This window comes from Pinus tabuliformis, chromosome X (genome assembly GCF_031772625.1).
Source record: "Pinus tabuliformis cultivar Carrire ecotype Pingquan chromosome X, CPIR1, whole genome shotgun sequence".
Taxonomy (NCBI): Eukaryota; Viridiplantae; Streptophyta; class Pinopsida; order Pinales; family Pinaceae; genus Pinus; species Pinus tabuliformis.
In genome coordinates, this window is record NC_142308.1 from 952805816 (window position 1) to 952824437 (window position 18622).

Below are 18622 nucleotides of genomic sequence, written 5' to 3' on the forward strand. Positions count from 1 at the left end.
TTCACTCTTGTTTTTCGTTCTTTCTTATTGAAAATTGAACTTCTTGAGATGATTTTCCAAATGAGTCAATGTCCCTTCTATTTACAGTCTTCTTGAGGGGTCAAATAAGTCTCTTCTAGGCCGACTTCTCCTTGGTAGGGTTAACTTCGTCTTGGAGGGTAAATTGACTTTCTAGACTAAAAAATAATAATTATCTTTTGTTACAACAAGTACAAATGGACTATAATACATGACAAAAATTCTTCTTTGACTCAAAAAGTCCTAGATGCATGAATAAAATGCTTTGACCTAGACTTTGAGCATGAAACCCATACTTAAATAAATAATAAATATTTTTCTGTTTTTATATAAAATATACAATGTCATGATTACAAAATTTAGTATGAAGACCGAATATAGTTACATTCTCCAACAATCCTTCTTAACTAGGGAGGTATTCATAATCCCATCAAGAGGCACAATGATTCTCAAATTGAAGTATTCTCATAAGAAAAGTCAAATTGATAAGCCACATTTTAAGCATCAATATCATAATCGACATTGTCATCATAGCAAGGCATTAAATTTACAAGCTCTTATTATTTCAAAGCATAATGTTGGGAGGCTTTATGTGAGACACCACACTACCTATAAGTTACATACCCCATCCAGATTTTCACTAGGTATGTCCATTTAAAACTTATTCTTATCTTGGATTACCTACCCTCAAATAATATTGGTACTCTTCCACTACTATTATCTTAGATGCCCTACCTCATCCTCAAAGAGAATATTTCTATGAGACTCATCCTTTCTTGGATTTCCAATCCTCAAGAAGTACCATTATCATATGATTATCCAATCCTATAGACCCCATTCTCTTTTCATGGCCTTCACTTAGATGTACGGTTGTTAGTCCTGGCCTAGTGCATGTCACATGAAATAAGAGAATATAATGTCTATCATGACTCCCTCTCAATCAGGGAGGAGATATCCATCAAACCAAGCTCGCGTCTTAAGTATTTAAGCTTCTTGTTTGGAAGTTCCTTTGTTAGAATATCAACTACCTAATCATCTATAGAGATATAATGTAGCTTCACGACCCCATCTCATACCAAGCTTCTGATTTAGTGGTACTTATTTTCCTATCTTGAAACACTGGATCCTCGATCAACCTTATGCAACTTTTGTTGTCACAATGCATAATTGTAGGGGTTAACGGTACTTCAAATAAATTTGCTAGCAATTTTCTATGCCAAACACCCTCTCTGCAAACTTCGCTTGTAGCAACGTACTCGGCTCAACACGACTCGAAGCAATAATATCTTGCTTCTTTCTCATCCATGAAATCATGGAATATCCCAAACTGAAATATCGACCAATAGTGCTTCTAACATTTGTCTCACTCCCACGCTAATTAGAATATGTATATCCAAATAGCTGAATTTCATTACCAACATATCTAAGACAATGATGCATTGCCCCACGAAGATATCTTAGGATGTGTATGGATGTTATCCAATGTTCATGCCTTGGATCCATTTGAAATTCACTGAGAACATTTACTGCAAAACAAATTTTAGGTTTAGTATTCACAAGATACATTAAGGAGCCAATCAACTATCTATAACATGTAGGATCCGCTGGAATAGAATCTAAACTCTTCAACTTCTTTAGATTAGTGACCATATGAGTTGTCATTGGCTTACTATCCATCATGCCAAATTTTTGTAATATCTTGACCACATATTTTCCTTGACCAAGATATATTTCACCATGTTTTTTCCAAACATCTAGTCCCAAATAATAATGCATAAGCCCAAGATCCTTTATGTCAAATTTGACTAGAAATTGTTTATTGCATTTGTATATTCTTCTCCACACCTATGACAAGTAAGTCATCCACATATAGAATTATGATTACAGGTTCATCCTTGACCACTTTGATGTAGAGGTTAGGATATATAGTGCTCTTGACAAAACCAAGTATTAATAAGCATGCATCCATCTTGGCATATCATGCTCTATGTGCTTGTTTCAAGCCATATAGAGCCTTCTTCAATTTGCAAACATGTGTCTCCCTCTTATGGACTTCGAATTCCTGAGGTTTCTCAATCAAAGCCTCTTCACCAATGGTCCCATTCAAAAAATATTTTTTAACATCCATTTGATGAATGTTCCATCCCATAGTGGAAACCAAAGAGACTAGTGATCTAATAGTTGTATATCTTACTGTAGGAGCGAAGGTTTATTCATAATTGATACCTTCCTTTTGTGAAAAGTCTTTTGCCACAAATCTAGATTTAAACTTATCAATGCTCCCATCCACTGTATGTTTGATATTGTATATGGAAGTAACAAAAAAAATTTCACTTGGTCTAGGAACAATTTCCTAAACATCATTCTTCATGATTGAATGATACTCTTCTTGCATTACATTCCTCCATTCTTGATGTTTAGTCGCATCTTCATAGGGGGAGGGTTCAACCTCAATGAGCTTAGTCATATAGGCTACATAACCAGAATACCTTTTAGGTATTTTACTTTCTCTAAAGGTTCCTTTAACTGTTGGATGTCCCTATGCCTCTTGTAGAGTTTTCTTCAACCAAGTAGGTCTCTTACGAGTTTCTGGAATAACAACATGTTGCACAAGTTCACTAGGTTCTTCAACATCTTCATGAATAGGTGTAGGATCTTGAAAATTGTCATACCTTGAGATTTCCTCAAAAATGGGTATCTCTTCTTCATCATAATCAACTGGGATATCTTTGGATCTCTTGTAAGCTACATTTTCATCAAAGATGACATCTTTGGTTACTTCAATACGATGATCTCCTTTAATGTATATCTTGTATGCTTTTGATGAAGCACTATAACCAACAAAAACGCCTTTGGTACTTGTAGGATCCAATTTCTTCCCCTTGTCTTTTGGAATGTGTATGTAAACTAGACATCCAAATATTCATATATGATCCACACTAGGATTATTTCTTGTAAATGATTCTTCTAGAGTCATATTATTGAGAATTTTATGAGGGCTTTGATTTACCAAGTAGACAATTGTTACATATGCTTCTCTCCATAAGATCTTAGGGAGATATTGGTCATGAAGCATGGCTCTAACACATTCTTTGATTTTTCTATTATTCCTTTCAACCACACCAATTTTTCAGGGTTTTAGGGAACAATTAGCTCCCTCTTTATTCCCTCTTCCTTGAAAAATTATATAAACTCCTTGGAGGTATACTCTCCACCATTATCAGACCTTAAGATCTTTATCTTTCTTAAGTCAGATTTTCTATATCATTCTTGAATTCTCAAAATTTCTGAAGTACCTCATATTGATGTCCTCCAAGATATTTTACTGCTATATGCCCTATTAGAGATAATGGAGAATATATTAGAATAGTGAGTTGGTTCAAAAGACCTCAGGATAGGAATTAGTTTCTATTTTTTAGGTTATGGTTCTAACTTCCCTAAATATGTGATTACTATATAATGTGTGATGTACATGAACAATGTAGAGCATTCTGCAGAGCCAGACTCTCCTGGTTCAAACTCTCTTTTGTAGAGCTGACCAGTGGGTTTCATTTTATTTAATACACAACATTGCATTTTTATCATGGTATCAGAGCGGCAGGGCTGAGAAAACCTATTTGCTGTGTGAGGAACTTTCTAGTTGCGCCTAACGCGAAATTGTCATGTGTCCTTGAGGAAAAACCACGAAGATCGCACTCTACGCCTTCTGCACATTTTTCATTTCATCGATCGTTGCAGATATCAAGTGTACATGCGCGAAGATCTCACGACTCCGTGGTGGGTAAGCGCGACAACCATGGTAAGAGAATGCTGCAAGGTCGGGGAAACAACAAACAACACAACAAAAAGGAGGGGTTGCATTTTGGCGGTGGCTACTGAGAGAAGGCTGCGTGGAGGCTGAAGGAAGGCTACGTGGAGCCTGAGGTCTATCGAGAGAAGACTAGAAGGAGGCCATTGAAAAGAACATAGATCGAACTAAGGGAGATAAGCGATTGTCTGTCTTTGACACAAATCTGGGGTAAACCTAACATTTTTTTTTACTTGTCAAATTTTTTAAATCGCCAAGATGAATAATAAAATGTTTGAAGCATGCTTGAATGAGCATAACAAGCTCGATGGCTCTAATTATGCGAATTGGAAATTCAAGATGCAGACTCTGCTAGAAGTGTAGAGTGATTGGACGATTACAAATGGGGATGAGCAGAAGCTAGCAGCTGGATCAGCAATAGTCCCAAATTGGGAGAAGCATGAGGGTAAATCAAGGACACTGCTGAAGATGTCAGTGAAAGACTGCATCATACCACATATCAGAGAATGTAAATCAACAAGCAAAATTTGGGGAATTTTGAAGGATCTGTATGAGATCCGGAATACAAATCATCTTCCGTTCCTGAAGAGCAAGATCTTATCCCTGAAGATGGAGGAGAATGAAATAGTTGATGCCTTCATAGCAAGAATCAAAGATCTGAAGAACAAATTGGCAAACATTGGTCATACAGTTGAAGGTACAGATCTTGTAACAATTACCACGAATGGTGTGACCGATGACTACCAAATGTTCATCACTGGGATAAATGGGAGAGAGAAAATACCGAAGTTTGAAGAACTGACAGGAATACTGATGCAAGAAGAAGAAATAAGATTGACTATGAAGCCCCAGAGTGCTGATCTTGCATTAATGGCGAAAAAGAACTTCTACAGAGGAAAAGGAAATCCGCAACAACAAAACGGAGGAAGCTCACAGAAAAGACCAAATCTGACCCAAGGTATGAATCTGAATAGAAACAACTCTGGAATTAAGTGTTTTTATTGCGGAAAACTTGGTCATGTAGCTAGAGAGTGCAGGAAGAAGAAATATCACGAAGAACAACAGAGGAAGAAACAAAATGCAGGTCATCTCGTGAATGATAATCATGATCAAAATCTCAGATTATTCATGGCAGACCGTGATGAGAATGTTGATGCAGACATTTGATATGTAGATTTGGGAGAATCAACACATATGACAGGGAACAAGCAATGGTTTGAAGATTTTAAAGAAAGAAACGACAGAGCACAAATCTACCTAGGTGATGATAGAAGTCATCAGTTCAAAGGATGTGGGAAAATTTCTGTCATTTTACCTAATGGTAATGTAAGACAAATTTAGAATGTTATGTATGTGCCTGAAATAACAAAGAACTTGATTTCTATATCCTTGATTACAGATCAAGATCTTAAAGTTGAATTTTTAAAATCTAACTGCTATATTAAATATCTGCTAGATGGCATGAATAAAATTTCTACAGGAGGTCTATACAAATTGGATGTAAGACCAACATCAGTTCGAGCTTTAACAACAGCGTGTTTGACTACATAAGAGCTGTGGCATCAAAGATTTGGTCATATCAACTACAATGATTTGTTGTTACTTTAGAAAAAGGAAATGGTAAGAGATCTTCCTATGTTAAAACAAGTGCATAATGATTGTGATTCCTGTACATTAGGAAAGATGCATAGAGAAGAATTCCCTGTTCGAGTAGAGAAGAAACAGAGAGATATACTTGAATTAGTGCACACATATCTTTGTGGACCCATGCAAACAAAGTCATTAGGAGGTGCACTATATTTTTTATTGTTTATTGATGACTGCACAAAGTTTTCTTGGGTATATTTCTTGAGTAAGAAGAGTCACACATTTGAATACTTTAAGCAGTTCAGAAATATGATTGAAAAGCAAGCAGGGAACCAGATAAAAATTCTCCTCTCCGATCAAGGGGGAGAATACAGGAAGGATGAGATTATCAAGTATTGTAAAGACCACGGAATATTACAGCAATTCACAGTACCCCATATTCCTCAGCAGAATGGAGTAATGGAAAGAAAGAATAGAACATTGGTGGAATGCGCTAGAAGCATGTTGAAAGGTAAGAATATGTCAAATGGTTTTTGGGCTGAAGCATTGAATACTACAATTTACTTAAAAAATAGGAGTCCTACAAAGAGTCTTGAGTTTAAAACTCCTTATGAAGCACTATATGGATTTAAGCCTGCAGTAAAACATTTAAGAGTATTTGGGTCTAAAGCATTTTCCCATATTCCAAAGGAAGATAGAAGAAAACTAGATTCAAAAGCCATCAGATGTACCTTTATAGGGTATTGTTCACAATATAAAGCTTATAGATTATTTAATCCCTCTACTCACAAGATTTTTGTTAGTAGAGATGTCATATTCCATGAGCAAGATCATGAAGAATCTGATAAGCACAATGAGGAATGGGATATTTTGTACTTGGTGGAAGAAGAAAGTGAAGAAACATGAAACAATCAGGATCAACAACAGACAAAGGCAGAAGATGAACAACAACAACAACAACAACAACAGTAGATACAACAACAAAAACAACAGCTGTAGCAGCAAAGGGAAGAAAAATAGAATGATGTTCAAAGAAGGTTACCCCACCACTTAGGAGATCAAGTAGGAAAGCTCAATTACCAGCAAGATATAGGGAAAATGCTTTTATAACTAGTATGATGAATATTGTTGAACCTTCTAGTTATAAGGAAGCAAATGAATGTAGCGAATGGAAAACAACTATGGAACAAGAATATGAATCTATAATCAGGAAAAACACTTGGGAACTGGTTGAACTTCCTAGAGGGAAACAAACCATAGGTTGTAAATGGTTGTATAAAACCAAGATTAATGCAGATGGAACTATAGATAAATTAAAAGCTAGATTGGTAGCAAAGGGGTATTCACAAAAAGAAGGCATTGACTATGAAGAAACTTTTTCCCCTATAGCTAAACTTAATACCATCAGAATGTTGATTACTTTAGCTACTAAGAAACATTGGATGATTCACCAACTAGATGTAAAGTCTTCATTTTAAATGGAGGATTGAAAGAAGAGGTTTATTTAGAGCAACCTGAAGGGTTTGTCCAGAAAGGGAAATAACATTTAGTTTCTAGATTAAAGAAAGATCTTTATGGACTAAAGCAAGCACCCAGGTCTTGGTATGAAAATATTGATTCATTTTTTCTACAATTTGGCTACAACAGAAGCAAAAACGACGCTAATCTTTATACCATGCAAGATGAACAAGGGCGCATAGTGTTGATTTCTTTGTATCAAAGAAATCAAGCAACAGATGTCACAGGTGTTCGAAATGAAACACCTTGGTGAATTAAGATACTGTTTGGGTCTTGAGATCTGGAGAGATTCAGGAAAAAAATATTTGTCCCAGGGAAAATATGTCAAAGGACTACTAGAAATATTTAGGATGGATCAGTGTAAGCCTGCAATAGTACCATTATAGCAGAACATCAAACTGCAGAGTGAGGATGGCTCTAAAGAGGTAGATGCGACACTTTACATACAGTTGGTTGGGAGCCTAATCTACTTGACCACTACTAGACCAGATTTGGCTTATGCAGTCAGTGTGCTAAGTTAATACATGTCCAAGCCACTTGAAAGTCATTGGAATGCAACGAAAAGTGTTTTGAGGTATCTACAAGGTACTGTAGATTATGGTATTATTTATACTGATTCCTCTGATGTTAGATTGACAGGATTTACAGATTCAGACTGGGCTAGAAATGTAGACGATCATAGATCCATAACAGGCTATGCATTCAACATTGGATCTGGGGTGATTACATGGAGCAGCAAGAAACAGAACATAGTTTCCTTGTCTTCAGCGGAAGTAGAGTATCAAGCTATGTGTGCAGCAACATGTGAGGTAGTTTGGTTGCAGAGACTTCTCCAGGATGTTGGGGAAGAACAGAAAGATGCAACAATAATCAGATGCAACAATCAGAGTTCAATCAAACTTGCCAATAATCCAGTGTTTCACAAAAACACTAAACACATTGATACACAGTTCCACTTTGTCAGGGAAAAAGTGCAATCAAAAGAAATCCATTTGGTATATTGTAATACATGTGATAATGTTGTATACATTTTCACTAAGCCTCTTGGAAAAATTAAGTTTGAAATGTTTAGGGATATGTTAGGCATATTTGTGAACCCCTTCTCCATTAAGGGGCGGTGTTAGAGATAATGGAGAATATCTTAGAATAGTGAGTTGGTTCACAAGACGTCAGGATAGGAATTAGTTTCTATTTTTTAGGTTATGATTCTAACTTCCGTAAATCTGTGATTACTATATAATGTGTGATGTACATGAATAATGTAGAGGCTTTTGCAGATCCAGACTCTCCTGGTTCAGACTCTCTTTCGTAGAGATGACTAGTGGGTTTCATTTTATTTAATACACAACATTGCACTTTTATCAGGTCCACATACATCAAAGTGTGTGAGATCTAATATTTCGTTGGATATTTTATTAGTTCTTGCAAAAGGTTTTTCCACATTCTTTCCTAATGCACATCCCTTACAGATTCCTTCATGTTCTTCCTTCAATTCATGGATGTCAATGACCATTTGATTAAGAGATGGTAATAAATTGTAGTGAAAGTGTCCATACCTTCTATGCCATAATTTAGAAGGGCTAACATCTAAGTGTACAAGAGCTTGAGGAAGAGGTGTAAGAAGTCTATACAACTTCCCCTCACAAATCCCAATTATCTTAGCATGTTCCATACTAGAGCCCTTTCCCAAACCAAAACTTTTCCATCAACAAAAGAAATCCTATCTCCTTTATTTTATAGGCATGAAATAGAAAGTAATTTTTTTTTTTTAACTTACAATGTAGAGTATATTATTGAGATAAATTCTTCCACCAGTCTCTATCTCTAACGAAGTAGATCCAATTCCTTTCATAGGGTATCTCTTCTTGTCTCCAAGTTCGACTAAATGAGAAGAATTCCCTTTTGATAAAGTCTGGAGTTGTCTGCATTATCCTGTCATATGTCTAGAAGCTCCACTATCAAGAACCCATACATTATCATCCTTAAAAGTACCTGAGAGAACGAAGAATAAACTTTTGTCCACCACTTCTTTTGATAGCCTGTATATGTGCTTCAAGATGTATCCCTTGATGGTTACAAGGTGGTGGCCGGGGTGTAGGCGTTATTGAAAAACTTTCAAAACCAGACACAATCTCTTCTAATTCAAGCTAGACCCCTTCTTCACTTTCCTGTGGAGTATCACTCATCTATCTCTAAAGTTATCTATTCCACTAACCTAGCGGAATCGCCTCAAATTTCCCCAACAGGATGAGCCTTATAAATCTAGTAAAACATCGTCAAAATGCAATCGCAAGACTATTAGGCAAGGTTTCCTTACTTTTGACTAAAGCGATGGGAGGTTGATCGAACGATCAAAAACCTTAGTGATCCAACGGTCACCATATCGTTGCTCAACAATCTGTGCGACCTTTAACAAGCCACATGGACCCAATGAGGTTTATAAACACTCAACCTATAGAAGTTCGAGTTCGGCTTTTCCCACGTGCTTAATTCCTTAGGATGGATCCAAAGGGGTTTATAGACTGTAATATAATCAATGTTGGGTCTGGTTCATGAGTTAACGTCCACCCATTTATTTAGCTGATATCCGCTGGATAACGATGGCCGTTGGATCCTCCGGCTTGCGAGACTTCTAATAAACCACAAGTTAACACCAGGCTAACCCTCGCTGTGGATTGATCATAAGGCATTTAAATTAAGATCAATGGCTAAGGATGAATGCGGTCCTTCAAGCCCGATCAAGGAACCAGTATACCTTCAAACCCAAAGTTGATAATACACGCGAAAAGAGATTAAAATCGATTACACAATACTCGAAACTTTTAGAATTAAACAAGAAATTCAACAAAACACAATGATATTACAAAGGGATGCAACACCTCCGGGATTGACCAAATCTACACAGAGAGACATAGAGAGATATTTTCTGCAACTAAATCTTATATATGGAAAACAAGCCGAATCAGTCAAAGTCCCCTTATTATGATTCATAACTTACATAAGTACTGTTTCAATTAACAACCAGGTCCTAAATCAAAGGACCAAACTAACTAATCCTATCTAATCTGCATGATATTCTCCTGAGAATCTCCACTACATCTAATTACTTGAATTTATTACATGATAATCTATATCCTAGATTCTAGTCTAAATGCTATCTAGAAAGATTTGAAAATTGACAGCTAAAGGACCCCACTCCTTTGCTTGCAACTTTTTTGGATTTTTGGAAGAATACGAAGTCTTTCATCTTTAAGCCTCATGCTACTGCATCAGACTCTTGAGGACAAAATTCTTCATGGGCTCCTGTCCATGAGCTCTTCTACAAAACTGCCCAATTTCTGTAGTGTATCATCTGTTACCCAGGTAGCTTCAACAATTGGTTGATCTTTCCACTTGACCAAATACTGAAAATACTCTTGTCCCCTTGTCTTCTTCAATAATTTCTTGTCAAAAATCCTCTTTGGATGCAATTCCTTTGCTGTAGGTAACTGTTTTACCCAATCAATTTCTTGTTTCTCTTGGTCTTTTGTTGTGTCATCTGCATTTTCACCTTCATACCTGTACAAATCAACAACATTGAAAATTGGAGATATTCCAATATGAGAGGGTAATTCAATTTCATATGCATTTGCAAAAAAATTTCTCAATACTCTGCATGGTCAAATTTTCTTGAACTTTAACTTGTTATACTCTCTTTTTGGAAATCTTTCCTTCCTTAGGTGTGCTAAAACCAAATCTCCAACTTCAAAGTTAAGTTCTCTTCTTCTCAATTCTGCTCTGCGTTTGCACTTTATGTTGCTGTCCTGTAACTTTTGTTTTACCTGTTCATGTATTGCTTGCATTTCTGAAGCAAAATCTTCCCCTCCAACACTTCTCATCTTAGCTTTTCCCATATTTATTAATTCAGACACTCCCCTTGGATGCATTCCATAAACTATGTGGAATGGACTCTACCCTATACTCATGTTAGGAGAGTCATTATATGCATATTCAGCTTGTGCCAATACTTGATCCTATTGTTTTAGATGTTCACCTGTAAGACCTCTCAGAAGATTACCCAAGCTTCTATTTACAACTTCATTTTGTCCATCCGTCTAAGGATGATAAGCAGAACTGAAACTCAGTTTAGTTCCAACCTTCTTCCACAATGTCCTCCAAAAATGTCCAACAAATTTGGAGTCTTTATCTGAAACAACACTATAGATAACCCATGCAATCTTACTATCTCTTTAAAAAACAGATTAGCAATGTGAGTAGCATCATTGGTTTTATAACATGGAATAAAATGTGCCATTTTCAAAAATTTGTCATCAAAAACATAAATTGAATCATTTCCTCTTTGAGTCTTTGGCAAGTCCAAAACAAAATCCATGCTTACCATATCCCAAGGTCTATCTGGAATAGGTAATGGAACATACAAACCTATGTTTTGGCTTCTTCCTTTTTCATACTGACAAACTTTACAATTCTTCACATACTTTTCCACTTCAGTCCTCATCTTCGGCCATAAATAAAACCTGTTCAACTGCTCATAAGTCTTATTTGCACCAAAATGTCCTGCAAGTCCACCACTATGTTTCTCCTTGATTAAATTTTCTCTCATAGAACAATTTGGTATGAACAACTGATTGCTTTTAAACAAGAAGCCATCTTGCAAGGAATAATCAAGCCACTTACTACTGTCTAATAAAATAGGATTTTTACAAGCTTCAAATGTCTCTTTAAAATCTAAGTCTTTTTCATACAATTCCTTAAGAAAATCAAAACCCAACACTTGAATTTGACTTTCTGGAAGTAGTATGTTTCTTCTACTTAAGGCATCTGCTACTTTATTTGATTGGCCATTTATATGCTTCAAGATGAAATTAAAACCTTGAAGATACTCTACTCATTTGGCATGTTTCTGGTTAAGCTTTGGCTGTTGCATAATGTATTGCAATGCATGGTTGTCTAAATAAAGTATAAACTCTTTAGACATCAGGTAATGTCTCCACTTCTTCAATGACTGCACAACTGCATAAAACCCTTTATCATAAGAAGAATACTTCTTCTTTGACTCATTCAGTTTCTCACTGAAATAAACTACAGGTATGTCCTCATGACTTAAAACACCTCCAATGGCTTATCCACTGGCATCACATTTCACTTGGAAAGGTTTATTAAAATTAGGCAAAATCAAAACAGGTTTTCAGTGATCTTTCTTTTCAACAACTGAAAGTTCCTTTCTGCTTCAACAGTCCACTTAAATGGATGTCTATCTTTCTTTATAGTGTCGCTAATAGAAGTATTGATCTTACTAAAATTCCTTATGAATTTTCTATAAAAAATAGCAAGTCCATGAAAAATTCTTACCTCAAAAACACTTTTTGGCAAAGGCCACTCTGTGATTGCCTTGATCTTCTCTGGATCCATCTTTAATCCATCAGCAAAAACAACAAAACCAAAATACACCAATTCTTCCTTCATGAATGAACACTTCTTTAAGTTTATCAGTAACTTCTCTTGCTGCAACCTTTGTAAGACATAATTCAGATGTCTCATGTGTTCCTCCTTAGACCTGCTGTATACTAATATATTGTCCATATATACTATTACAAATTTACCAATAAATTCCTTCAAAACTTCATTCATAAGCCTCATGAATGTACTAGGTGTATTTGACAACCCAAAAGGCATTGCCATCCATTCATACAACCCTTCATTTGTTTTAAAAGAAATTTTCCATTCATCCCCTTCTCTAATCCTTATTTGATGATACCCACTCTTTAAATCTAGCTTTGTAAAGTATCTTGCTCCACTCAGAAAATCCATCAAATCTTCAATTCTAGGTAAAGGAAATCTCTACCTGATGGTTATTTTATTGATTTCTCTTGCATCAGTGCACATTCTCCAGCCTCCATCTTTCTTCGGGCTCAACATTGTTGGCATTGCACAAGGACTCAAACTCTCTCTAATCAGTCCTTTATCTAGCAGTTACTACTCCTGTTTTCTGACTTCTTCATTCTTTGTGGGAGTCATCCTATAAGCTACTTTATTTGGTAGATTTGCTCTTGGAATCAAATCTATATGATGACTAATTTTTCTAGTGGGTGGTAACTCATTAGGCAAGTCATCTACAATGATATCACAATAATTGTCCAGCATCTCTTGAATCTCAATTGGTAAATCAGAAAATTTTGTGGAAGTAATTATTACCTTGGGTTTACAAACCAATGCAAAACTTACCACATCTTCCTCCATTTGTTGTAAGTACTCCTTTCCACCCAACAAAAGGGTCTTTGCTTCAGGTTTCTTCGATGTATCTTCTTCTTCTATTGGCAGCAATGTATGATTGACACCATCTTTGCTGAATTTGTAGGTGTTCTTCTTTCCATCATGCATAGCTCCTCTATCATACTGCCATGGTCTACCCAACAATATATGACACACATCCATAGGCATCACATCACACAAATTTTATCTTTATACTTGCCCAACTGCAAGTCCACTTCACATTGTTCATTTACTAACAAATGATGTCCCTTTTGTAACCATGATACCTTGTAAGGTGTTGGATGTTTCTTTGTTTTCAATTTCAATTTCTCCACCACTTCTGTAGAGACCAAATTATCAGTGCTGCCACTATCAATTATCATCTGGCAACATTTCCCTTGAACCTTGCACACAGTCCTGAACAAGGTCTTCCTTTGTGTTGGTTCAACAACTTCCTTTTCTAGCTTTAGTAATACTTTGCTAACTACCAAAGATTCTCCTTTCTCTGGTACATTTTATTCTTCTGCCACCATTGTTGCTTCCTCTTCAGTTTGTGCAACAATTTCATTTCTATGAGGTATCCTTGTATTTTCTGGGTACTCATAAGCTTGGTGTCCCAACTTGTTACATCTGTAACATCTAACTTCACTTCCTCTGCGTCTGCCTCATCTTCCTCTGGAAAAAATCCCTCTGCCACTTCCATCACCTCCTGTGGGTGTATGCTGACTTGACCTGCTAATAGCTCCATCTCCAGGTGCTGTAGATCTTCCTCTACCATCTTGTCTTCCCCTTCCTCGGAAAGTACCGCTATTTCTGAAATTGTTTCCTCAAGAGTTTTTCTTTGGCTTTCAGTACCATATGATAAACCTCTTCCACTGTTTTAGGAGACAATACACTTATCTCATCTTGAATGTCCATTCTAAGACGATTCACATATCTGACAACTTTCTCATCTGTATCTTGGACTTGTCTTGCTCTTATACTCACTTTGTAGAATTCCTCTGTGTATTCCTTTACTGGAATAGACCTCTGTCTAAGATTCTGCATCTGTCTAAATAACGTTTGCTGATAGTCACTTGGCAGAAACTTAATTTTCAGTTTTGCCACCGTTCTGTTTCAATTCTTAATTGGTTGTTTGCCAAGTCTTCTTCCTGCCTACACTCCATCCCACCAAAGTGCTGTATATCCTTTCAACTTTGTGACAGAAAACTTTACCTTCTTTTCATCCTCTGTTTCATCATAATCGAAGAATTTCTCCATGTCATTAATCTAGTCTATTAGTTCCTCAGGATTTAATCCTCCTGCATAAATTGAAACTTAAATTTTTGGTCTAGATGTGGATCTCAACACTGACTGAAAGAATCTCATCTCAAGAGTAACTTCTAGAGGTTTCTCCTCTTCTGCAGCCTCCTCTTCAGGATCACTGACATCCCCAACATCTGCATATCTCCTTGTTTCCATTGCTTATAATCTAGCTTGCATATGTTGCATAGCTTCCATCACTTCAACATTTGCAACAGGGCTTCCTCTTCTACCACGTCCTCTTCCAACTCTGAAAGCCATAGTGTATTTTTTCCTCTGACCCCTGAGATCTTGTTCAGTGTCTTTAAGATGCTCTGATACCACAAATGGTGGCCGGGGTGTAGGCATTATTGAAAAACGTTCAAAACCAGACACAATCTCTTATAATTCAGGCTAGACCCCTTCTTCACTTTCCTGTGGAGTATCGCTCATCCATCTCTAAAGTTATCTATTCCACTAACCTAGCAGAATCTTTTAAAATTTCCCCAACATGATGAGCCTTATAAATATATTAAAACATTTCAAAATCATAATCGCAAGACTATTAGGCAAGGTTTACTTACTTTTGAATAAAGTGATGCGAGATTGATCGAACAGTCGACAACCTTAGTGATACAACGTCACTGTATCGTTGCTCGACAATCAACACAACCTTTAACTGACCACACGGACCTAATGAGGTTTATAAACACTCAGCCTATACAAGTTCGGGTTTGGATTTTCCCACGTGCTTAATTCCTTAGGACAGATTCGATGGGGTTTATAGACTATAATATAATCGATATCGGGTCTGGTTCATGAGTTAACATCCGCCCATTTCTTTAGCTGAAATCTGTCGGATAATGATGGCCACTAGATCCTCTGGCTTGCGGGACTTCCAATAAACCACGAGTTAACACCATGCTAACCCCCACTATGGACTGATCGTAAGGCGTTGAAATTAAGATCAACGACTAAGGATGAATGTGGTCCTTCAAGCCTGATCAAGGAACCCGTATACCTTCAAACCCCGCAGTTGATAATACACGTGAAAAGAGATTAAACTCGATTACACAATACTCGAAACTTTTAGAATTAAACAGGAAATTCAACAAAACACAGTGATATTACAGAGGGATGCAACACCTCCGGGATTGACCAAATCTACACAGAAAGACATAGAGATATATTTTCTGCAACTAAATCTTATATATGGAAAAACAAGCCGAATTAGTCAAAATCCCCTTATTATGATTCAGAACTTACATAAGTACTGTTTCAATTAACAACTAGATCCTAAATCAAAGGACCAAACTAACTAATCCTATCTAATCTGCATGATATTCTCCTCGAGAATCTCCACTACATCTAACTACTTGAATTTATTACATGATAATCTATATCCTAGATTCTAGTCTAAATCCTATCTAGAAAGCTTTGAAAATTGACAACTAAAGGACCCCACTCCTTTGCTTGTAACTTTTTTTGGATTTTTGGAATAATACGAAACCTTTTGTCTTTAAGCCTCATGCTCCTGCATCACATGGTGACTCCTAAGAGTTTGAGACATTTGTTCATAAAGATTTCCATTGAAAAGAAAGAGTAGGTGACCACTTCTAGATTATTTTTCAACAAAGATGCCAACTAAGATGTGATCTTCAAAACTTCCTTCCTTCACCTTTTTTCTGATACCATGTTGGAAAATCAAAGTATTTGTAAATTATGGTTGACTTTCCTTACTTGATAATTACTTGTGATATTAATTGGCCTTTTATTACTTTTATTTCTTTTTCATCAAGTAATTACAAAAACAATGAAGATCACAAAGATACAAAGTACATAATATATAGGCTCCAAGCCAAAGAAAAACCCCTCCAAAGGGGAAAACCTAAAAATAATACTTCTCTTTTTATAGAATCAAATCAAAATGAGACTTCCAAGACCCAAAGACCAAAGCCAAGGTTCCTCCTAAGCACCAAGTCAGCCCTTCGACAAGATCTCCTTCAAACAAGAAAAATTCTACCAAGGTCAAACTATTCAAAGTCTACTCCAATCAAGTTTCAACCTTCACTTCAGGGCTGCAAGTCTCGGCCTTGCAATTAGCCCAGAAACCCTATACATTTTCACGTGTGCACAAAAATAGGTCAAATTTCGTCCCCTTCCTTCGCTTGGTATTTCTCCTTGTCTTCTTGTCCTTCACTCTTGTTTTTCCTTCTTTTCTTATGGCAGATTGAAATTCTTGAGATGATGTCCCAAATCAGTCAAAGTCCCTTCTAATTATTGTCTTCTTGAGGGGTTGAATAGGCCTCTTCTAGGCCAACCTCTTTTTGACAGGGCCAACTTTGTCTTGGAGGACAAATTGACTTTCTTGACTCAAAAATAATAATTTCCTTTTTTACAACAAGTCTGATTGGGACTATAATACATGACAAAAATTCTTCTGACTCAACAAGCCCTAGAAGCATGAAGAACATGCTTTAACCTAGACTTTGAACATAAAACCCATGCTTGAATAAATGCAAATTGTTTTTCTCTTTTTATATAAAATAGACAATGTCATGATTACAAAAGTTATTATGAAGACCAAATATAGTTACATTCTCCAACACTTACTACTCCATATTATCCATATTACTTTAATATTATTGAAAATGCATAAGAATAATGTTATGATTGTAGTTTGTGTGGCTGCATGTTTTTCAAAGAGATGGGCCAACCACCATGCACCATGTGCTACTCTATAATAATAAATGTGATAATAAATAGTAGGATAAGCTATGTTTAGTGTCTTGGAACAATGTCTATAACTTTAAAATGTCCTCTCCTTTTGTGCGTCATCCCACATTGGTTGTCAGGATTGGTTAATGACGACATATTAGTCCCAAAATACCAAGTTTTTTATGCCAATCAGTGTGTCCACAAAGGTAGTGGTTTTCATACTAACATAATCGTTGATTGGTGTGGGATGAATATGGATGCTTACTTAGCATTCCTCTCTTTTTGTATAGGACATGTTGTGTAAAGGTATGTATTTTAATAATAAATAGTTGGATCCCTTGTGTTTGACATCTTGGAGTAATTTTTAGAACTAGCATCTCTAGTCTTATTTTTAAAGTCATTCACTCCATCATTGGACTACATTGAATGTTTTAAGTGCAACAACTTCGATCTGAAGTAGACAAATTTTGAGGTAAAAAATGGGCCTCAAAACAAAAATGTACTACCAAAATCAACTTTATAAGAACCAATTAGGATTCAAGATGACGATGTCAACCATTGGGGATGATTCACCATTTTCATAGTAAAAAAGAAAAAATATTAAAAAATTAAAAAATACATAACTAATTTTTCAACTCATATTTTCAACTATCTCCCTACATTTTTAATCAAATTTCGAGCAAGAGCACTTATTGATGTGGAATTTATTCCTCATTCAAGTAGAACCCTTGTTGCATACTTTCGTTGGACTTTGATACACGAAAAATGAGAAATACATGAAAAACGTGATCGCAACTTTATTTTTCATGTATTTTTCATTGTTCATGTAGCAGGGTCCATTAAAAGTATGAAACATGGGTAATCATTGGATAAGGGATTAAATTCCACATCCAATGAGTGATCCCACTTGAAATTTGAGTAAAACAATAGGGAGATAAGTTGAAAATATGAGTTGAAAAAGTAGATTTTTCTTTTTTCCCTCTAAAATTTGATGATGTAATATAATATCATTTTATTATTTCCACTATTATTTAGAAGGCCCATTTTAGACCTCAAAATTTCTTTAATTTTAAATCTCTGCAAATTCTTAGTAGGCCTTTTCCTTTATTGTACTCCATCGCAGACAAGGATGTGAAAGGGATTTGTCATGAACCACCTAAATCTTAAATGGATTATTTTATAGATTTAATAGATTAATGGTTATATTTACCCATTATGTAGTGAATCCATTTGATTCCCCTATCAATCAAGAATTAACATGAGAAACACCATGTGAATTAGGGTTGCACCCCTTCTCCATTGTGTATATGTATTTTACATCAAAGATAGGTATTGCAGGATTTTCCTGATTTGTAGCACTTGCCTCTTCCTCATAAACATCTCTCATTTTGTCCAATGGAAGATTAACTTCCTTTGTAATTCTCTAAATATAATTGCATC